The following is a 13,610-nucleotide window of genomic DNA, read 5'->3' on the forward strand; positions in this document are numbered from 1 at the left end:
ATCTTTTTCAGAGTACTCAACCATTCTGTAAGGCCAGCTGCTTGTGGGAAATGGTTTCTTCAGGAGGACAGCGAATTTATGAGCATCGCCTCTGGAGCTTGTATCTTTGTAACTGAGATGTGCTGTGAGATACAGTGATGACATGAAAAGCACCAGGGAATCCACTGATAATGTTCTGGCAAAAAGTACAGGAGGCAAGAAAGGCAAGGTCATGTTTAGGATAAGAATCTTCCAGTAAGAAGAAACTGGTGCAGGTTAAACATCCTTCCTCCAGAATGCTTGAATCAGAGTGTTTTAAATCATTTTTTTCCTTTTTCTTTTAGAAATATTTCTATTTAAATAATGAAACCAAAGTCTAAACAGAAAGTTTGCTTATGTTTTATTATGCTGTTTATACATGCAGCTGTTATGCAACGCTATTCCTGAAGAGATGCGAGCAAATGTCTCAGATAGGGATCTGATGACAGACTAAAGTAAGGAAACCACCAAAAGACAAGCTGGGTGAACTAATGAGCTTTATTGGGGTTGCTCACAGGAATAAGGGGTGGAAGTTACCTCTGCAAAGGGAATTATGACTCAAAGACAACTGCCATCACTGAACCTCACCCCCTCATGGGTCACAGCTCACAAAAGTCATAACCCTAGAGCACACTACACAGCGCACACAGAGCTTGGGGGTGTTCAAGAAATTGGAGTCACCCCTCTATGAATTCCAGTTGTTCTGAGTCTCTTCTGGGCAGTTCAGCTGGCCTCTGCTTCTTCTAGGCCGTTTTGCTGGGCTCTACATCTTCCTGACTTCTCGGCTGGTCTCAGTCTCTTCTAGGCAGCACAGCTTGTCTGCAAGTGTTTTTCACCAGCCCTTACTGTTTTTATATGCTGGGAAGGAGGGGACCAAGTTAATGTGGTCAGATTCAGGGACTTCCTGGAGCATTTGAGTTGTTTGCTTCCTGACATTAAGGGGCGCCCCCCGCAGGATGAAGTGCTTCCTCTCCACGTCCTTTCTAACACCCTATATCCTGACAGTTTTCCTCCCAAGGTTGAATGTCTTGATCTTAGAGAAAACTGCTATAAAACAGTGGCTTACCAGTGATTGCATAAGTTACGTGTATGTGTGTATCTGTGTGTGTGTGCGCACACATGTGCGCAGGCATGTGTGCACATATATGAATGTGCATGTGGAGGGCTGAGTAACATTTGGGTGTGTCCCTAAGAAGCATTTGACCTTTCTTCTGTTGTTTGTTTTGTTTTATCTGAGTCAAGGCTCCTTAGTGGAATCTGGGGCTTATGGATTAGGCTGGGCTGAGTGACCAATGAGCTGCGGGACCTGCCGGTTTCAGCCTCTTTGGCACTGGGATTACATGAGTGTATCACCTGTGTAAACTTTTACGCAGGTGCAAGGGTCAAAGTTAAGTCCTCTGGCTTATGTAGTAACTTTCTGACTGTACCATCCCCCCGGCCCTTCAGTCTACAGTGTCAGCCATCCAAAGACTCAGCCTTCAGGAAGCTGACAGTCATCTTAGACAAGAGGAGCTCGGTTAAGTCACTACTAACGGCAAACTGGAAGCTTAGGTGAGTGAATCTTGGTGAAAGCAAGTCTGTTTTCTTCATTAATGAAGATCATTTACCCTTCAGAATATAACTGTCTTCCATGGGCCTTCGGCTATAAGAACAGTTGAACTTCTCTACATGGGGGAAACAGTGTATATTATATGCAGGCAAAATACAGCCCTGTACCTTGGACCTGTGCCAGATCAGCTTCAATAAGCATACCACTTGCCAGGATAGGCATTAGCGTTACAAAAATAAGTAAAGAGAACAAAGACAGGAGTGAAAATAATAAAACAGAAACATAGTATAGTACAGAGACAGAGAGAGAGAGAGAAAGAGAGAGAGAGAGAGAGAGAGAGTTGCGGTGAATACTGAAATCACCAGTGTTTAATTTTCTATACACTTTTATATCCCAATACCACAGGGGAAAGAAGACCAAAGACTACTTTAGCATGATACAAAGGGCATCCAGAATAGTTATTTGCTTCAATTCTTGAAATATCAAGTCAGTAATTCTAGAGAAGAGCATTCTGTTGTTTAGACAGCGAAACCACCCTAGGCCAAGTATCCTGAAGGCAACCACTCCCTAAGTTAAACCTCTTAATTCAAAAGAAGAAACAGAAGTGTGGTTGAATTCTCTGGCCTTTGGTCAGGGTGCAGTGGATCTATCTGTATGGGCCATCTTCATGTCCAAAACACCAAGCCACCACACTCTAGGTCAGGGTGTGTAGCGACACTTGCCAACAACTTTGAAAAACTCTCCGACCTCCAGACAGGTGGAAATTGGCTCACACTTTTGGACCTGCACAGACCTGAGAGCCTTCCACCTTTTACTGAGTTCAGAATAAGAGAAGCAGCTGCATTCAGTCCAGACAGCGATGACACTTGGCTGCCACACCACTCTGAGCCCTTCAGATATACTGGCCATGGATGAAAAGTGAGGCTGAATGTTTAAAACGCTTGTCCACACACGTGGGCTTCATGCAGTCACATTCACGTGACACAGTCTAAGACCACTGAAAGTATTTTATCTCCATCTTTTCCCAAGTTTTCATTAGTCACTGATCTAAAAATTCCATGTATCTCTGGTTGGAAAGACCATCTCTGTTTCTACTCTAATAGAGAAATGAGATATCGTGATATTTTTATACTTTATTACCTAATTCAATTGCCTTTTACTAGGGATCAAGTGCACCCACAGACGGTGGTGCCAGAATACCATAAAGTATATTTCTAGCACAAGTAAAATTAATTTTATTTGTTAATCAGCCACTGAAGAATGTCCTGCGAAACCACAACCGATTGAACAAGATTAGCATAGCAGCAGACACAGGAAGCAAGATAGACACACCTGGTTCGTGCAAGTTATTCCTCTTCTGCAGCACAAGACACACCCATACATACATTAGAGGACACCTAATTCATCCTGATCACCTCCCTTGACCGGTTGCTTAGTTTTTGATGTCAAGACCTGAAAAGTTTTCAAAAGCAACTCGTCACCGAAGAATTCAAGGCAAGCTGTTCTCTGAAATCCCATGATTCTCCATTATCATTTTTCTGCTGCTTCAAGCCATCTGTGTACCATAGTCATCTAACCTGCAAGAGAGACTCAGTTATTAAGTTTGCTGTGTTGGTGTATTCATTGACACCTAAACCAATGGGAGCACAAATCTGGCTTTGAGGCCAAAGGTCAAATGCTGTGTTTACAACTCATGAAATGTACCTTGACTCCCAAGGCAGCTTCTTAACTTTGAACTAGTATCCTCATATGGAAGTCTTATCGATCAGTTGACAACAGCCTTCAGGGCAAAACTCGATGGTGCATGTTTTTTAACCCTGTGAGTAACACTCGAAGGGCTCACTGTAAGATATGGGAGCACTCGGGAGGCAGAGACAGGCAGATCTCTGTGAGTTCAAGGCCAACCTGGTCTCCAGGCCTAGTTCCAGGACAGCTAGGACTGTTACACAGAGAAAGCCTGTCTCCAAATAAATAAATAATTAATAAATAAATAAAAAAGATGTGGGAGCTTACATAATAATCATGATTTTCCTTTTTGATTCCTCGATTTTAAACTCAGTCTTCCCTGGACACTGGAGTGATGACAATTTCCCTATCAACATTTTGAATCCTTCTCTCAACATCTGTCTTCTTGGCCCACTTTTGATGACACCCTGCAGCATCCTGAAGACAAAAATTTGTGGCAACTAAAATTTCAAGCAAAGTGACTGTAGGTCAAAGGTTCTATTCTGTCACTTGAGGCCTTGCCTGGTTACAGACGTCTGGTTCAGGCTCTGTGTCTCACATTACTGGGCATCTTTGCTAGCATTACTCTTGTAGATTCCATGGAGTTTCCATTTTACTAGGTTTCTGTCTCACCCCAGAGTGTTCCCCGTCCTGTTCCATTCATTTCTCCCAGTATATTCTCTCTCCCTACCCCACCACTGGATCTCTTCTGTTCCCATATCCACCCTCCCCCAATCCACCAGTGTGGGAGGTCCTTCTGTCTAGCTGTTGCTTTTATTGGTTAATGAATGGTTTGGCCTATATTATGGGAGGAGGAAGGCAAAGTTAGAGAGAAGCATGGAGCTGCCACTGCTGGAGACAGACGTGCTGAAACTTTGCTGGTACCATGACCTCATGGTGATGCACAGATTAATGGAGATGAGTTAAATTAAGATGTAGGAGTTAGCCAATAAGAAGCCAAAGCTAATGAGCCAAGCAGTGATTTAATGAATACAGTTTCCGTGTGAGTATTTCAGGGCTGAGCAGCTGGGAATGAACAAGTAGCTTGCTGCTACACACCAGCAAGATTCATTCTATTTCCCTTTCCCATGGAGATCTTTGCATCTCTGCTTAAGTCCTCCTTGTTGCTTGCTTAACCTCTCTGAGTCTGTGGACCTTAGCATGATTATCTTGTACTTTATAACTAGCATCCATTTGTAAGTGAGTACATACCATATTTGTCTCTCTGGGTCTGGGTTACCTCACTCAGGATGATTTCTTCTCATTCCATCTGCTTGCCTGCAAATTTCATGATGCCATTGTTTTTAACAGCTGAGTAACGCTCCATTGTGTAAACGGACCACATTTTCTTTATTCATTCTTCAATTGAGGGACATCTGGGTTGTTTCCACTTTCTGGCTATCATAAACAAAGCTGCTAGGAACATAGTTGAACGAGCCCCAAAACTTAGTTTGTCCTGCCTGCACAGTGTTTTGCGATTGGAGCCGAGCAGAACTGTCGTCAGAGAGACTTCATCTAGCAACTGATGGAACAGATACGGAGTCTTACAGCCAATCATTAGCAGAGCTCAGGGAGTCCTATGGAGGAGGACAAGGAAGGATCAGAGGAACAAGAGGTGTCAGGGTCACCACAAGAACACAGCCCACAGAAACAACTGACAGGGACACATGGGGCTCACAGGTATCTGAGAGTCTGTAAGGGTCTGACATAGGTCCTCTGCATAAATGTTATGGTCGAATACCCTGGTGTTCTTATCGGATTCCTAACAATGAGAACCTAGGCTGCCCATGACTCTTGCCTGCTTGTGGAACCCTTTCCTTCCTACTGGGTTCCCTTGCCCCATCCTGATGGGATGGCTTGTGTCTAGTCTTCTTGCTATTTGTTATCCTGTGTTTGGCTGATGTCCTTGGGAGACCGGCTCTTGTCTGAGGAGAGACGGAGGAAAGAGAATCTGGGGGAGAGGTGAGGTGGGGGAGAGACTGGAGGAGGGGAGGGAAGGGAAACTGCACTCAGGATATTTGTACATATTTGTAATATATGAAATATATATATGAAAGAATAAAATGCATGCATTATGTAATATAGGGAAGAAGAATAAAAATAAACATTAACAAAACACACACACACACACACACAAAAATGCTGAGCAAAATGATGAAGACATACTGCTCTTTACTGTGGCAGTCAGGGTAACACAGTTGGAGGAAGCCTAATTTTTCTAATTCTCTCTTTTTAGGCAAAGTTTCACTATGTCATTCTGGCTGGGCTACAGTAACCTCCTAGGTAGACAAGGCTGGCCTGGAACTCATAGAGAACTCCCTGCTTCTGCTTCCCAGGCATTGGGATTAAGGCGTGCCCTACCCTCTCTATCTTGAGTTCTCTGAGTCTTAAAAACGAGAATGAAGGCATTTCTTTCATATTTATTTTATGGTAATTCCTCGGCAAACTACCGCTCTAAATTCCGTCAGATAAGAATGACTTTAAACGTAATTTATGTCACTATAATAACAGGCTTTGCCTTTGGGTCAGAAGAACACATTTCAAAGATGTAAGGGGAAGATCAGATTATTAAAAGACCTCAAAAGTTACTCATTATTTGAACAAACCTTTTCTTGAAGAACAAGCACTGTCCACCTCAGTTATTAAAGCTCAGAATTATTTATTTCCTTTAACTATTCTCACCTTCGTGCTGTACTACTTTATTCTTGTCTGAGAGGGAAGGAGCTGCCTGAGGTTGGCGAACACTAAGTGGCTTTTCTCCGCAGCCTGTCTCACTCTGGACTGTGCTTCCGGTCCTCTCGCTCTCATAACCTGTGCAGTGCGTGCGTGGGTGTCCAGGGTCTGAGCTGTGTCAGTCCTGTGACGTCATGTTAGACAATGCAAGCGTCGCCCGAAGCCAGACTCAGCCCCTTTGTCTTTCTCACGGCGTCTTTTATACCGTAAGAGAAAAATCACATTGTTTGAAACGAAAGAATTTTCAAGACTAACTTCTAGTCAGGTCTGCTTAAAAGATTTATTTCCCCCATGGAAGAAAGACAGAGCTTAAAACAAAAATATGGTGCTCTTGGGGAACGCCTACTTGCGCAAACGTGTGAAGGTATAATAGCAGCCCCGTGGGAAGATGCGCTTCACATTCTGAGGGGAGCAGCTGCTTGCTGGTAGAAGCACTTCCGGCTCTGCTCCCGGCATCTTCCAGGAACAGTCGGGACATCTGACGACACCTCGTCAGAGTTGAGCAGACCATAATTTTTGTTTTGCTTGATTTAGTCTTGTGTTGGCTGCTGACATCTGTCTTTAATGTCCTCTAGAACATGGCCTCTTACGCGAGGCTGCAACGCCCGATCTTTATGCCCTTCAAGTAGCAGGACTATTTTGGCTGGTGCTAATTGTGTTGTCAAAGATACAGCTGTTGGGGGAAATATTTTGAATGTCTAGTCACAGCTGGCACGCTGAATGAGTGGTGCTCTGAGCACTGGCATCGGTCCATTTTCTAAATGGGTAATCCTGGTGCCTTGCAAGGGGGTCTGCCAAAGTGGGAGGTGAGTCATTAATCCATGCTATTTCACCCTGCGCCCTGCTGCAAACACTGCAATTCACCAATCGGAATAAGCATATTAGTGTCTTTCAGCATGCTAATTTTCACATATTGTCTCTTTAGACTACAGATGCAATGGCGTTATCAATAGAGTATGTGAGAACTGAAGTATCAAAGTAAGATCACCAAATTAAACAACGAGAGGAAAGAATTGGAAAGCCAGTGGACAGCTCAAAGAGTGACAGGTTAGCACCCAGCAGAGTTCAATAGATACTTTTTAATCCATCATTTTTTTAAAAAAATTAAATCAAGCTTACTTTTCTGACATACATAAGAACATGCAAACTCATGCCTGAAAATAAGGCACCCAAGGATGCTTTAATATGCATGCGCGTTATGCAATCTTTAAATCTTTAAAATACCTGTCTCCTGAAGCATCCATCCTTTGTTTACAGTGAAACACTGAAATCCTCTTTTCCAGCTGGAGACAGCAACACACGATTGTCTCTGCCCAACTCTGTAACAGCGAACAGCAGTGTTGGCTCCCAAGGAGCTGCAGCCGCTTCTGAGGGTCGTCAGCAACAGATGCCTTACACAGACGACCCCTTCCCAGACATCGGTCCCCTTAAGCCGGCACTCAGTGCACTGGCACAAGCTCAAACGTTCAGTTCTTCAGCCTCTGATTCATTTTGCCTCGAAGATTAGGACTTTCTTTGGCCATCGTTATTTTCACTCCCTCAAAAATGCAGATACAGCAGCATTCAGACATTTGGACCCTTCACCAGGAAGTACCTCTAGGCAGAGTACTGAAATATTGGTACCCAAGAGGAGCACAGAAGCTGGGAGGAAATAAAGCAAAGGTGTTCGCCAGCAATCCTTCCAAACAGGAATGTAAGGGATAGCTGGGGATCTTCTGATAAGAAGACTGGCGCTCACGGTGATTGGGAATCAGAATCTAAAATTACATCACCTCACATAGAGAAGCCCCTGGTGCAGAAAGGTCTCTGTCACCTTCCTCTTATCTTTCTGCCCCAAAGCAGCAAATAAAAGAATCCCTTCAACCTTTCTCTAAAGTTGAGATGCTTGTGTGAGAGACGCCCTCCGAGGAAAGCACACATCTCTCTGAAGACATAGGGACGGTGAGCAGGCTCTGAGAACCTTAAATGATGTGAGGCTCAGAGGATTTATTTTATTCAGTCAATCAAGTTGGTTCCAAGAATCAAGAAAAACACCAGAGCCTACATTTCAGATAACCTTAAGAGATAGGAATTCAGTTGTCTTTAGTGAGATGGGGTGCACGGGCAGAAAGGAAATACAGGCTAAGACTAAAAGAGAAGAAAATGGAAGAATTTCAGGAAGCAACTGGTGGTCACTGAGCTCTGAAGGCCTGGAGGATGTCGCTGGGAATTGGGGTTGAAGGCTCTGAGGGCTGACGGCAACCAGAAAAGGAAGGATTTAAATAGTGAGACTGATGGCCTATTAGGCCCCCTCTGGAGGCTTTGCAATGATGGACTGTTAACATGGTCACTGGTGGAAGGGCAGATGTTAGCAGGGGGCGATGCCCTCACATATGCTGCAGATATGTGTTGCTTTTATTGGTTGGTTAAAAAAGCTGCTTTGGACTATAGCAGGGCAGAATATAGCTAGGTGGGAAAACCAAACTGAATATAGGGAGAAAGATGGTGGAGTAGAAGGAGACACCAGCAGCCACTGGAGAAGCAAGATATGAGGTAACAAGCCATGGGCCTCATGGTAGAATATAAAATAATGGAAATGGATTAATTTAAAAGTAAGAACTGGTTAGTAATAAGCCTGAGCCATTGGCCAAACTTTAATAATTAACATAAGCCTCTGAGTGTTTGTTTGGGAACTGGTGGGTGGGAGAGAAACCTCCATTTACAAGACTATGAGAGGATGGATGTGAAGACCTCATTCGGTGGCTGCTGCAGTCCACCTAAAGTTGCTGACAGTAAATGAGCTGATAAAACAGACTAACAAGGATCCGAAAAAGATAGAAAATCTGCATAGCACTGACCTTGGAATTAATCAATTAGAAAATGCCATTGTCCCAATGTTGAGTGGATCGAATGACAGAGCATGCAGAGTTGCAACACAGGAACATGATTTTGATACAATTTCATAATACCTCTCCACCACTAACCTGAAGCACATCTTTGGTAGAGGGGATGATGGCAAAATAATAGCCATCATTTATAATGTATAATTTTTGTTTGTTTGTTTGTTTGTTTTGAGACAGGGTTTCTCTGTGTAGCTTTGGAGCCTGTATTGGAACTCGTTCTGTAGACCAGCCTGGCTTCGAACTCATGGAGATCTACCTGCCTCTGGCTCCTGAGTACCGGGATTAAAGGAGTGCACCACTGCCACCAGGCTTATAATGTATAATTTGCACAGGTTTTATGTATGAGTTAGAATATCAGATACTTTGCCTTTAAGCACCAAACACCCTGCCATGTAGATTTTACCCAACCCTATTTTTAGACCGTGAAACCCAAGTTCTGGTAGGCTAATTATCTGATCAAGCTGATATAATTAATAAGGGGGAAATTAGGGCTCTAAATCTAACCTCACTAAACAGAAGAGTGTCTGTGATGGGGACCAATGAGCATGCACTGAAGAACATTTAACTTTTGACAGGGAACTTAATCTTTCTTAGCTGGAAAAGGAAATTTCCTTGAAGATTTGTCAAAGTCTTCTGCCTGAAGGCAGCGAGATAGAGTTTGCAGGGACTGGATGGCACACCATGAAGCATAGGCTCTTTAGAATTAAAATACTCTTGTGCAATATGAAGTTGGATATTGCTTTAAAAAATTAAATTTTCTATAGCTTTTTTTCTACTCCCCAGTTAGTGGAGTGTTTGCTTACTGCTGAAAAGAAAGAGGTGTTGGAATAGACAAAGTAGTTTTCTTACCAGTGTTAGAGAGTAGGTTCTGTTTGATTCTTTTGCTTCACCCTCTCTGCCTCCACTCACAAGCGACAGACCTCCCTGGCTGTTCCACCCTACCTGTTTGTTCAGGTCACTGTCAATTGTTGATCGTCAACACCTACCTGCTGTTACACACTGCTTCCTGCCCTCATGACAGTTGTTAGCCTTAGCATTTTCTTTGCTTAAAAGTCTTCCATTACCAATTACCACAGCTCAGATAAAGAGGAAACCCTATATAATGTCCCCAAAGCCTGTGTGGCCTGGGCCCTGGCATTCTTCAGAGTCTGACAAAGGTAGTGGCATACTTGAGATTGAAGATTGAACACATTAGTGGGCTGAAAACTCCACAAGATGGATGTCTGTTTCACTTACATTTCTTTATATATTTTTATTTATTTACGTCTTGACTCTTTAGCACAGGGTGTTGTACTGTAGCATAGGTTGGCCTTGAACTTGAGCTCAGCATCCTCAGATTTGGGCTTCCAGGCTTACATAGAATCCCAGAACCTTTACCCGACTCTTGAGTCACCAGGTTTGCACATCTTTATTTTATTGGGCTGATGTCGCTTTGGCCGGTTGTGCAACTTTGTGCACATTTTCACTGGGTTGTCAAAGGGAGAAGACAGGACGTGTGAGCTGGATTTGTTCAGAGGAGAAATCCTCTCTGTGGTTTCAAAGGCGAATGGTAGTTAGAAGTCTTTCCCTAACCAAGGTGATGATTCCTGGGGAGTCAACTTTGTACGATCTTTCTTCCTTCCTTTTATTTATTTTTTTCCGACCTGCAGGGTACGCAGACTTGAGGGAGTCATATTCCAGAAACAAAGCAACATGACGGCTTTGCTCATCTAAGACCTGGCTGCGTGCGTGTGTACATTAAACTTCAGAGCTGAGTTATATAAACATCAATGTTATACATTTGGGTTATTCTATTTTATTTTGCAGCTTACATCTAACTTGAACTCCAGTCGTGAAATCCTCTCATTCTTTATGTGGAAATGTTTACAATCTGTACATCCAAAGACATTTACTTTGTTCCATACTCAAACTATTTTCTGGTTTAACATCACCAGGACTTAAGGATGAACAGCACCGGGATGGGAACCCAGGAAGACAAAGACAGGCGGCAAGAGGCGACGGCAATGAGGAATCATTTAACCAAACTTTACATATAATACTGAATTGGAGTCAACATGCTAGAAAATGTCAACTTTATTAATTCATTAATTAGACACCAGTCTTTAATGAAAAGCATCAAACACACTCACACTCTCTGGTTCATGCAGAGTTTCATGTAAAATCTGTTTTACATGTTGGGAGTTTAGCTCAGTGATAGAGCACTTGGTTAGGTCATCAGCTCCAGGGTAGCAGAATGGGTGGATGGGGGGGTTGGATTGGGGGGTGGGAGAGACAAAATCTGTTTTATTCAAATTTCCCAATCTTACTCCTTCTCTGTCTAAATGTTTTTCTTTGTGCCCCATTTATTTTAGATTACTATCAGCTATAAAAATAAAAATATGTTGACTGGTTAAATTGAATATGCTATTCTTCCCATTGAGACTGCAGCGTCATAACTCAAAGAAGCCCCTCTAACGACATCAGAGCAAAGCAGGTCAGTATTGGGGCTTCAGTCTTCATGGGGCCCCTAAGTTATGATTCATAAGCAGTCGTCTAGTATCTTATAGAAAGACACCAAGACCTTTGTTCAAACCTCTGCCTTATTTTAGGACTGTAACCTTGAGCAAGTGAACCTATGAAAGGAAAAGAAACACTCTAGGATCAGAAAAGCTATGGTATTTTCCTACCAGGTATGGAAGAATTAACTGCTACCACCGTAGTATAACTTAATGGAAGCTAGAAACCACAGAACCTTCTGGTGCTTCTGAGAGAACTGTCCCCACCCTCCCTTCCTTCTCAACTTGTTTATGGCAGGCCCTTAAACTCTCCTCATGAAGTTGCCTGAACTATGTTACGAAGTTTCAAATCCAGATTTTAAAATGCGTGAGGATTTGGAAATGACAGTACATTCAATTTCTGCACTATGAGTGGAACAGGACCCAATATAGAGATTTGAAATATGGAGACATGGTGCACAGACAAAAGGAAAACGATGTGGCTGAGGATATCGCACCATTTCCTGATCTGAAGTATTTTTCCTGTCCATAACTTTGAGTCAATATGAAGCGAAAGCTCTCTAGATCCCCGGAGTGATCGGAGACCCTGGAGAACAACGACAGCTGTGTGCACTGTGGACACACAAGGATGAAGACGAGACACATCGGTGTCCGTCCCATCAAACCACATATTTGAATTTCTGCTGTCTACCAAATCATTTCACTGCTTACTGCCATAAAAGGGAGAGGTACTGCCAGAGAGAACACACAGAAGAGCTTTGTAAAAGTATCTCAGGATGCCTCAGACAGGGCCCTGGGGCAGAAAAAATAAATAAAGATTTGAAAGTACATTTGGTCCCATGGAGAAATACCAGCTCAGCAGGGCCAAGACAAGAAACAGACCCAGGGCTCAAAGGAACCAATGCGTTTGTAGACTGCTCCCTGAACCAAGCTTCATAGATAGAAATTCCAGCAAAATACAAATAGACATACTTTGACCAAAGCCGTGATTTCTTTCTGGACTCTGCTTGCCATTGATTGACAGCTCAGTGTGCTTGGTTGGGACTTAATTCTTGAGACCTCCTGGGAATTATGGCTACTGGCACCGTGGATTACAATTCAAGATAAGCAAGAAATAGTTTTTCTACGAGTTGGTGATTTTATTGATGAGCCCTTCTGTGTGTTTCACCCAAGGACAAATCCTTCACAAATTAATACAGTAGGAAAAGCAAGCAATATAGTTAGATTAAAAAACAAACTATCTCCTTTTTAACTAGATGAAGTTTATCTGGTGTAAGAAAGACATCATGTGTTTGATGGTAATGAGTGGTCTCTTACATATCATCATAAAATTTAAAAACTCGGTAGGTGGCACATTAATTGCAAAGATAATTTTAAAAGCTTGAAATTATACCACACATAGTTTTAGCTGAATGCATTTCCTTCTAGAATTTTCCCATTGAGTTTGAGGGTGTAACCGATGTTCCAATTATAGTTGATGCAATTTCATTTTCAATCATTCTGATTTAAACATAGAAAAATTTTCAGAGTTGAACCAATGGTCGAAACCGTATCCCAATTCCTATTTAGTTGATAGTTCTTATGTTTTGAATATAAGAACGCTACTGAAGTTCTTTGTCAGATAAAAGTGAGTGCTAATTATTGAACTCATAAGACTACTTGGACTTGTTTAAAGTTTTACAGAGCTGAGTGAAAAGGTACAGACTTTCAGCTAATGATTAAAGGAGTAAAGATGAAGTTTACTTATAGCTACCATTTATTTAAAATTTTAATTTTTTTTTGTTTTGCAGAGGCCAGAAGATGGCTACAGAGCCCTTGGAACTGGAGTTGTGGACGGTTGAGACCCACCATATGGGCGCTGGATATCAAAACCTGGTGCTTAAAAGAGCAGCCACTGGATTTAACCATTGAGCCATTTTTCCAGACATGTAACTATTTAACTATCTATTTAACTTCACTGTGTTTTAATAAAAATATTCTAAGTCAGTTATAGGCTATGACTTGTGATTATATATACACATTGATAAACACCTCTACTTGATTTCATGATTATGTTATCTAAAGTTTTGCTATTCTTACTTGTTTTTGTCAACCCGACAGGTGTGTGATGTCGCTCACGATATTTTTGTTTGTTTCCTAAAATATTTATTCTTTTGTTTCTGTTGGGTTTTGAAAATACATTTAATTTTATCCTGTCACTGTCTTTCC

The 13,610-nt window shown here is 42.3% G+C and overlaps 1 long non-coding RNA gene across 1 annotated transcript; it reads left to right on the forward strand.

The window, feature by feature from the left end:
• Nucleotides 1-1,415: 1,415 nt before the first annotated feature.
• On the forward strand, nucleotides 1,416-13,394 carry LOC146891031 (uncharacterized). The gene is made up of 3 exons (XR_014998161.2): nucleotides 1,416-1,569; nucleotides 11,259-11,380; nucleotides 13,193-13,394. It is a non-coding gene; the product is annotated as an uncharacterized LOC146891031 (long non-coding RNA).
• The last annotated feature ends 216 nt before the right edge of the window (nucleotides 13,395-13,610 follow it).

Source organism: Myodes glareolus, chromosome 19 (assembly GCF_982192425.1).
Source record: "Myodes glareolus chromosome 19, mMyoGla1.1, whole genome shotgun sequence".
Classification (NCBI taxonomy): Eukaryota; Metazoa; Chordata; class Mammalia; order Rodentia; family Cricetidae; genus Myodes; species Myodes glareolus.